This window comes from Lipotes vexillifer, unplaced genomic scaffold (genome assembly GCF_000442215.2).
Source record: "Lipotes vexillifer unplaced genomic scaffold, Lipotes_vexillifer_v1.1 scaffold33, whole genome shotgun sequence".
Taxonomy (NCBI): Eukaryota; Metazoa; Chordata; class Mammalia; order Artiodactyla; family Lipotidae; genus Lipotes; species Lipotes vexillifer.
The window spans coordinates 1,080,417-1,080,817 of NW_006791315.1; positions in this window are offsets into that span (position 1 = coordinate 1,080,417).

The window sequence follows — 401 nt, forward strand, 5'->3', positions numbered from 1 at the left end:
AAAAAAAAAAAAAAAAAAAAAAAAAAAAAAAAAAAAAAAAGCCTGCCTGAGAAAGCTCCCTGCTGCCGGGAGATTTCACTGTTCCAGCCAACCTCCAGGACCGGCCTCTCACCCCCTTTCCTTCCGTAACGGACCTTTGTTCCTGGCCTCCTTAATCGATAGAAATTGATAAGAGGCCAGGCAAGAAATTCGGGCAAGGCTCTCTTGAGACTTGAGTTGCAGCACCAGAGAGCGAAAACAAGAAACAGGTTCCCTTGCTTACTCCCTGAGGCGGGTGAGTGTAGGGGCGGGTCCGGGGGTAGGGCTGGGGGCGTGGCTTCGGTCATCTGCCCACCCCCTTGGTGGTGCTGTGTGCAGGGGGAATGTGCGGTCCCCTGCTTTTGCTGGGTTTTTGGTCGTTT